The sequence below is a fragment of the Glycine soja genome, chromosome 1 (assembly GCF_004193775.1).
Source record: "Glycine soja cultivar W05 chromosome 1, ASM419377v2, whole genome shotgun sequence".
Lineage (NCBI taxonomy): Eukaryota > Viridiplantae > Streptophyta > Magnoliopsida > Fabales > Fabaceae > Glycine > Glycine soja.
The window spans coordinates 54,803,638-54,812,243 of record NC_041002.1 but is presented as its reverse complement, the minus strand read 5'-3'; the positions used below and the strand labels follow the sequence as shown (position 1 = coordinate 54,812,243).

At 28.3% G+C, this 8,606-nt stretch overlaps 1 pseudogene; it reads left to right on the top strand.

Moving 5' to 3' along the window:
* Positions 1-5,877: 5,877 nt before the first annotated feature.
* Positions 5,878-7,728, top strand: LOC114397393 (annotated as a pseudogene).
* The last annotated feature ends 878 nt before the right edge of the window (positions 7,729-8,606 follow it).

Here is an 8,606-nt window from a genome sequence, read left to right as displayed (position 1 = left end):
TTTACACTTATAATTTCGTACAGTATCTTTTAAATAATAATAATAATAACATTAGCATGCTATCTCACGACTTTGAAGTCGTGCCACTAATGTTGGAAATTATAATACTGTACGAAATATTTAATATTTAAAAATTAATGATAAATGTAAAAATTAATTAAAAAATATTTTAAATTTTTTGAATATTATTTAATAAATTTTAAGTTAATATTATTTGCTAATATTAATAACAAAAATATTGAAAAATTGAAAAAAAACCCTAGAAATTAAAAATAAAAACTAATTTAAAGTCATTAAAAATTAATTTTATAAAAAATAGTTTTAAATTATATAATATTTTATGACTTTAAATAAATAATTAAAAAAAATAAACGACTTTAAAATCATAAATTGATTTACAACTTCACTAAAATTTTAAAAAATAAATATTTACTTTTTTAAGACTTTAATAAAATAAAATAAAATCATCCATATTTTTATAACTTATTTAAAATTTTCTCCCGTTTAATAAATTTAAAAAAAAAATCACCGCCTTTGATAACTTCTCCCTTGTTATTAATCAACAATGGTCTCGTGAGTTTCCGGGGCCACAATTTTGTTTTTCTTCTATTTTTCCCACGTTACAAACAATAGTAATTCCTAACTTTCTTTTATCTAGCCTATCATCATCAATGCATACGTACCGTGGAAAGTTAGAGACAAACGAATATGCCTAATTCAAGTATAAACCATTCCACAAGCTAGCCACAACATCCGTACGTATATTGGGAAGAATTAAAAACAAATTAAATGGTTCTGCTTGATTTTTTACTAGTCGGTTACAAGGAAAATGAGATCACATTTCCTAAAAAGGAGTTGCTGTAGACGCCTCCAGTGACAAAATGATGTGTTTACTCACTGTTCAATAGCAGCACTGTGCTGATTCCAGGTTGCAACAAAATGCAAGCATATTTGGATGGAAAATGATACATGTACGAGGTAAAAATTAAGAAGAGGTATAAAAAAAAATAATAATGTGGTGTTATAAAGAGAAAAAAAAATAAAGGGTTTAATTATATGAACTTTTTTACCTATCAGGGGTATTTATTATAAAAAATTTACCAAAATGGATAAAATTTTGAATTTGTTACGGGGGTGTAGGTAAGTCGTGAAACACAACTTTTTTGTTTTTAATTTAAGGAAGTCGTATTTATGAAACCGACTTTCGTAGTAGTTTTTTTTTTTAATTCAAATTGTAGAAGTATTTTTTTATGAGAAATTGTAGAAGTATGTCTTCAAAGACAACTTCTATATGATTTTACCTTTTACACTCTGGTTTTTACGATTTACATCTCTGTTTTTACCATTTTAGTTTTTTCAAATTACTTCTTAGTTTTATAAATCGTGAATAGTATTTTTATTTTCATTTTCATTATGCACTATCACAAGTGATTTAGCTAGTTAATAGAGGTCCGTTTCCAAGATTATTTCTAAGTAAGATCTAAAAAAAATGATTTTTAAGTAGTTATCTGTGCAAAAATCTTAAAGCAGACGATGGTATATAAAAATCTTTTAGCCTCATTGCGTGCGAAGGAGATCATATCCCAGTCAAATCTTTTATATAAAAAAACTAGACCTCGTGATGGATACATATCCTTCTGATGGATCTATCATGCGACTCTTTAATATAACAATTTATTACATGGCACCTTCAGCTTAGGTTAGGGGTACATGCCAGCCTCAATTTTTTGTTTTTGATTTATATAGTTATATGCCATTTTACTGTGGAAACAACTACTAAGCTAGCAAGAGTTCTTTGCCATATGCTTTTTTAAAAAGTGTTCCACAATAAAACGACAAATAACAGGCAAAAAAAAAAAAAAAACTTTTTGTTTTTGATTATATGTTGTTTTAATGTGGAAACAGTTATTCAACTAGATATTTAAACAATTATAAAGGAAGAAAAAAAAAACAAAACAGTTTCTCCTGTAATAGGTTTTTAGATACATCCCTAATCCGGATTATGTGCAAGTACTGATTTTAATTGTCAAACTTGGTGCTCGTAAGACATTTTTATTTGTCAAAGTCGTCTGAATGTTTTGATCCAGGATAAATGGGAGAAAGTAGTGTATCTCAGTATCTTCCATAACAGTTACCCAAAATCACTATAACTTTGAGTAAGCAATGCTGACTTACGATATAAAGTATATATTACCTCAATAATAAATAGAAAAAAATGGTGCATACCTACCTCTCATTTAGTTTTATCAATTTGAGAAAAACCATAAGAGACAAAATTTTATTGCAATGATTGAAGTGTCATTATGTTAATTTTATCTTTATTTTTCTATTTAAATAAAAATTAAAATTAAACTCAATATCTTCGTTTCTATTAAATTATTTTGTACTTTTTAAAATAATTTGTTGCAACTCTCTTATTTGTGATAATAAATAGTATTATCTTAAATTTAAATAAATTAAAAAATAATTTATTCTTCTATAAATAGATAAAAAAGAAAAGAAGAAATAATGTTTATGTATTATAAAGCTAAAAAATATTTAAGATTAAAGTGTGTTTGATTTCTGTTTTAAAAAAATGTTTTTCAGCGAAGGGATATATACCACGCTAATCTGTCGCAAACGTCACTTGCGATGGAATAGTGAGAGAAATGCAACAAAAAACAAGGTTTTTAAGACAACTGATCGAGCGGGTGGTGTCAAACAAAGTGTGTGTGTGTGTTCTGTTTATGATTCTTTAATATCCTCAGACCATAAATCATTGGAAGCAAGTTGCTCAATCCAAGGATGCAAAGTGCTACGTGTCTAAAACCGTATTCAAATACTGTGATGAGTTGCAAGGCACTATACTCCAATGGCTGATAATTAAGTACTTAAAACGCATAGAAGATTCACATTTCAAATGGAAAAACATACGAGCCCTTAATTTCTGGGACGAGAAAGTGAGTTTAAATTATACTAATTAAGAAACAATTCCTGTAGAGAAATTCACATCTTTTCTTGCTATAGACTGGAATTAGTGTCTATTTGATAAAATATTAGAATTAATTATTTTTACCTCAATATATATTATATAATTATTTAAAATCAATATACGAAACTTTAAAAGAAACAAAACCTTAAAATGGCCGAATATATAAGAATAGCTCTTGTTTTAAACAAAAAAAATGAAAAAAACTGTATTTTAATTTTTAGTCTTTGGCATGTAATACAATTTTAACATTTTGTCAACTAAAGAACTCTTGGAACATGTTTTGGAAGTATAAAAAACGAAACATAATTATTAAAAAATTGAAAAACTATTTTTTTTTTAAAATAATAATTCAAGTACGATCCTTAATTAAGATACGAATTCAAAATTACACAAATTTAAGCTATCTAGAAAACATATATCCATAATCACAATTATACACACGTTTTTTTAAGAAAAAAAAAACTAAAATTTTCACTTAACTAGCGAATATACTTCTTTATTTGACGGGTATTTTCCTATATGTGTAAATATAAGAATATAAATTAAAAATGCTTTAAAAATATTTAAAATTATAAAAAAATATATGCATAACTAATTTAAGTAAGATTTCAAAATATAAATTAAACATATTTAAAATTATGAAAAATATGTACAATTAAAGATACTATTGGTTGTATATGTTGACCATTTTGAAAGAGACAACGAGTGCATTGTGAAAAATAAACTCAAGATTATCAAAAAGAAAATTTGAATGAAGTTATTTGCACTTCAATCAGCCAGCAAAGTATGACTATTCAATTGCACTTCAATCAGTGAGTACCTATTGTTTGTTGTTATGAAAGTTAGCTACGAACTACGATGAGGTAGGGAGGGTGATAGTACGAAGCACTTTAAAATAGGCTTATATTTGTCATAATTCACTAAATTTGTCTTTTTATAATTTAGTTATTTGAATTTTCAACTTCAAAATTAAATGTTGATGATTAATGAATAATATTGTCTGTTACGTATTATAATTTTATTTTAACACGTGACAATCCAATTAAACCTTTAAAATAGTTATATTAAAAAATAACTCAATTAGTGAATTAAATCAAAATCAATTTAATGAATTAAAATAAATAGAAAAACTATTTTTACAATTAACCTCTAAAATAATCATACTATCATAGGGTGGCATTGCTTGAAAGTTGAAGCTGTCTGCACGGCACCCATCATTCTACAGCGGTTGCGAGTTCATTGTCACTTCATTTTCTTAGAAAAAAAAATAGATAAAAATAAAATAAATAAAATGTAAAAATAAAGTAATATTTAAATATTTTAAAATTTTTAGAATTAAATTAAGTTATAGAATTAGAAAGCAAGGATAAATTTATTATTTATCTTTAATTTAAGTATATTAAAATTATAAAGTAATTTAGTTCAAACTAAAAAAAAATATTATATCACTAATTTCTCACCCTTTAAAAGAGTCAATTCAATAGTATTTTTTTTTTGTAAAAACACTTTGAAGCCTTATTTAAAAATAAGTTTAATGACTATCTAATGAGAGAATAATGATTAAGGTAACTGTCTTATTAGTATAATATATAATAGTAAATCTGTAATTGATTAAGTTATTTGAGAAAGTAATAACACAATCAGAGAGTAATGTGGTCTCGTCACTGTCTCACTGAAACAAACATTGAACAAAATATATATTAATCATATGGGCTTATTGTCGTTGAAGACCGATCGACAAGACTAATTAATCAAACAAAAGATAATTTTAAGTGCTACTAACTTTTTTAGCTTCTTGGTGCAACGTCAACTAGTCTTGTGCACGCTTGAGAAGGAGAAGGGTTTTCATTTTCTTTTCTACAAATTGGAACAGAGATAGAATTCAATTGGACTTCGGATCAAAAGGGCCAAACTTTCAACGGCGTAATCTTTGGAGCAACGACGTGACAAGGGCACTTACAAGAGATACATATTTATTTATTATCCGTCAGGTCCGTGACACTAGGAACGTCGAAGCTAAAGTATGTAGAGATGGAAAATAAAAATCTGCACCACTGAATACATGCAGATAAAATTTATCATCAATAATTTAAATGAATATTTGTTATTTGATTATTAATGGGTATGAATATTTTTTTACCTGCTAATGAGTAAAATGTGGGTATCATAATATCCACTACAAAAATATCCACATATATATATATATATATATATATATATATAAAGTAGAAGCGGATATTATTAGAAATAAATATATATGTCTAAAATTCAATTCATCATGTTATTAATAATTTTAGTAAATAAAGTTATTTTCTAACTTTTTTTTTTACAAGGGGTTGCTTTCTAAATCTATTCATAAGCTAATTCCGGCTTGAGGGAGAAATTTATTTGATTTATCTTTCTTATTTTCTTTTCTTCTCTTCTTGGTATTTATGAAGGAAAAAAAAATCATTTCGGAGTCAAAATCTTCTTATTTTTCTCTAATAGATTATTACAGAAAAAATTATTTAAACATAAATTATACAATCTAATCTGCCATAAAAAAAATTATACAATCTAACGTGTCATAAAAAAAATTAAAGGACCATCCATCGAGAGCCACTGTGGCTGGCTGTGAGTCCATGAACAGAAACTGCATTCATGAAAAGTAGACAAGTGTGTTTCAAAGAAACACCCCCGAAGACAAGAAACAAAAAAGATTGTGGGTGGATTGAATGGTCCAGCCCATTGTGAAAAACCCAATAGAAAAACTTCAAAAAAAAAAAAAGAAAGAAAAAAGAAACACAAGGGTAGGGTCGAACATATTGAATTACAGAGTTACCCTTTACGACATTCCAATTTCTAGAGGATAATGCAAAATTGATTGGGAAGGGAAGGAAGTTGGAAGATTGAGAGGTTCAATCTCAATGGCCACGCTTAGCTTTGGAATAGCCACGACAAGTCTGAGTGCTGCCGCTGGTTATCGTAGAAGAAGACCCACAATTGTGTGTATTGGATGGGTAACTAAAACTAAACTGCTTGTCTTACGATGTTGTCTTGCAACTTTGTGTTTGAAAATATGTTGTGCGAAGGAAGGACCCGGAAGGCGTGCTTGAGTTTAAGAGGCGCCCCGCCGTCAAGCCCTTCATTCTTTTCTCTCTCAACTCCTAAGTCTTTTTTTCATAAAATAAAGTTATTCATTCCTTTCATTTACTTAGTCTCGTGATGTTCCCGATACTCCGCAATACCTCATCGAATACTTCCTCGACACTGAAGCTCAGGAGATTGAGTTTGAGATTGCAAGAATGAGACCGCGGTAATTCCTACTTTTCAACCTTTGCTTCCTTTTAATTTAACTCACATGTCTGATCGAATTGACTCTCTGCAGATTGAATGAGGAATTCTTTGCACAACTCAAATTCGAGTTAACAAAACACAGGTTCCTAGTTTTGTTTCGTTTCGGATCCTTATATTTTAGTTCAACAAAACATTCTAGTGTCTGGTACTTTTACACTGATTGTTTCTGCAGCACATGGAGGATAGACAGATTGAGCTGGAGGCTCTAGAGAAAGCCATACAAGAAGGATTAGGTTTGTTAGTAATAATAATAATAATTAAAAAAAAAAAACAATGTAGGAATATAAGCTCACACCTTGCTCCTATCTTCTAATACAGAAGCCTATGACAAGATGCAAGGTGAACTCGTAAAAAGCCAGGGCAAACCTAACTAAAATCTTGACATCCAAGGATGTCAAAGCAACTGTATGTCATGTTCACTGCTCTTTTTTTTTTAAAGTTTATTGGTCTTATTTTAAGTTATGCTCACTCTAATTTATCTTCAATGCAGTTGCTGGAGATGGTTGAAAAGAATGAAATTAATAGATCTTTATTGGCACTTCAAGATGAAAACATAGCAAGTGCACAAAAGGGCAACCAGGTTGGTAATAGCAATTGGAAATCTGTTTTCCATGTGTTAATAGAAACTGTGACTGTGAGTGGAATTGCCAATATTGAGGCAACATAATCCTCGTATTACTCAGTTGTAACCAATAAGTCAACCCCTCGTAGATCCTGTTTGATCAAAACTTTTCTATTTTTAGCACTTTTAGAATAAGAAAATAAAAAAGTAAAATTAATTAAGTTTTACTCATAAGTTAAAATCAACTTTTAGATAAACTAAAAAAAAGTTTCTACAAATTGACTAATGTGTAAGTTAGTTTTAATTTATGGGATAAACTTATTTTTGTTTTATCTTTTTTTTCCCTTATAAATTATTTATTGAGATGTTTATCCAAACAGAACGTTAGAACATTTTCATGCCACAAGACTAGAAAAACAAAAGCTCTCAACTAGCACATGTCTATTAATTGAATTAGGATTATAGGAACATGATTTATTGTTGAATAATGAACCATACAATTAAACCTGTGGTGTGTAAGCGATGTTCACATTAGTGCTTGTATTCTGCCTCATGACAAGTTTTACAAGTTATCCTCCTTGTTGCAGAAACAGGCTGCAGAATACATGGAGAAGCTCCGCGGGGCTGTTCTTAGGTACATTACAGTTTAGTGCATATAGTGGGTTTCTGCCCACCTTATTATTAATTTTCTTGAAAATTGTGCTGTTGATCAAATAAACAATACTAAAGAACTGGGATGTGTGGTATCAGAAATAACAGATTGTACATTTTGAAATACGACTTGTGCATCTTTTGTTGAAACTTCGATGAAAATTGATTTTAAAATCGTAATATACAGTACAGTTTCTGTTGTGAACTGTGTAGCTTGATTCTGTACAAGCTTGAAGGATGGATGAACCAAGTGTACTTGGTGTCAGTAAAATGGGTTTAAATTGGCAACCTACTATTAGTTACGGTATGCAATTTTATCATTAAGGAGTACAATTTAGTCGTTAAAAATGTCAACCTGTGTTGCTTTAATTTCCGAATGTCCACATTTAACATAAATTAGTCATTGAATGCGATTTCGTAATAAACTGAGTCAATGATAGTAAGACGAAATGAAAAATCCTGATATAAATCATTTAACTATTTAAGTATACATATATAATATTATTTGCCAACCACATTAATTATCTATCTCACTGACATCCCAAGAACGCATAGTGTTCCTTCATTTTTTTAAATTTTTTTTTATGGGTTTTAACTTTTAAAACCAGCATTAAAACGGTTAAAAGTAAAGTACTCCTTCGTAAACCTATTGCTTAAATAAAAGAACATGTTTTCCAAATAGAAATAATTGACGAAGGAATTGTTTATATTGATGTATCCTACAATATTGCCATTGGAGCTCGTGTTGTATTTACCGATTTGAAGAGATTGAACTCTGAAGTATATGATTGAATTTATGTGTGTTTATGTTGATCTAAAACTATTGTAAATTATTTAGCGTTTCATTCTTATGCATTGAGATTAATGCAATATAGTTTAAAAATATACAAAACTAAGAATAATTTGGTTATATTTTTCTTGTTAATAGGGCTGTTCAAGAATTGATAAAAAAAAAAACGAAAACTGAACGAATCATTAACCGAAAATTAAAAAAAAACTACATTTATTTATTTATTCAATTTAGTTCGGTTCTCAATTCTTTATTTCAGTTTTTAAAAAAATCTTTATTTCATTTTGTATTTAGTT